The 236-nt window shown below is 20.8% G+C and overlaps 1 protein-coding gene across 1 annotated transcript in view; it reads right to left on the bottom strand.

Moving 5' to 3' along the window:
* Positions 1-236, bottom strand: part of LOC107607629 (non-specific phospholipase C1) — a 7,759-nt gene that overhangs the window by 5,565 nt on the left and 1,958 nt on the right. The window lies entirely within an intron of this gene.

Genomic DNA, 236 nt, shown 5'->3' on the forward strand with positions numbered 1-236 from the left:
TATTTTTTTAATTCTTGAAAAGCAATTTCTTTCCTAAATTTGTTTACCTTAAAATTTTTTGACCAAATAAGCTTTCTATATATATATATATGGGTAAAATATCCATAACTTACCTTATTTAGTATTTATTAAGTGTCATGACAATTAATAAATACTAAATAAGACAAGTTATAACTATTTTTGCCTGATTTTCTTTAGTTACTAAAGATTTCAGTGTATATATATATCAAGAATAC

This window comes from Arachis ipaensis, chromosome B01 (genome assembly GCF_000816755.2).
Source record: "Arachis ipaensis cultivar K30076 chromosome B01, Araip1.1, whole genome shotgun sequence".
NCBI classification, from domain to species: domain Eukaryota; kingdom Viridiplantae; phylum Streptophyta; class Magnoliopsida; order Fabales; family Fabaceae; genus Arachis; species Arachis ipaensis.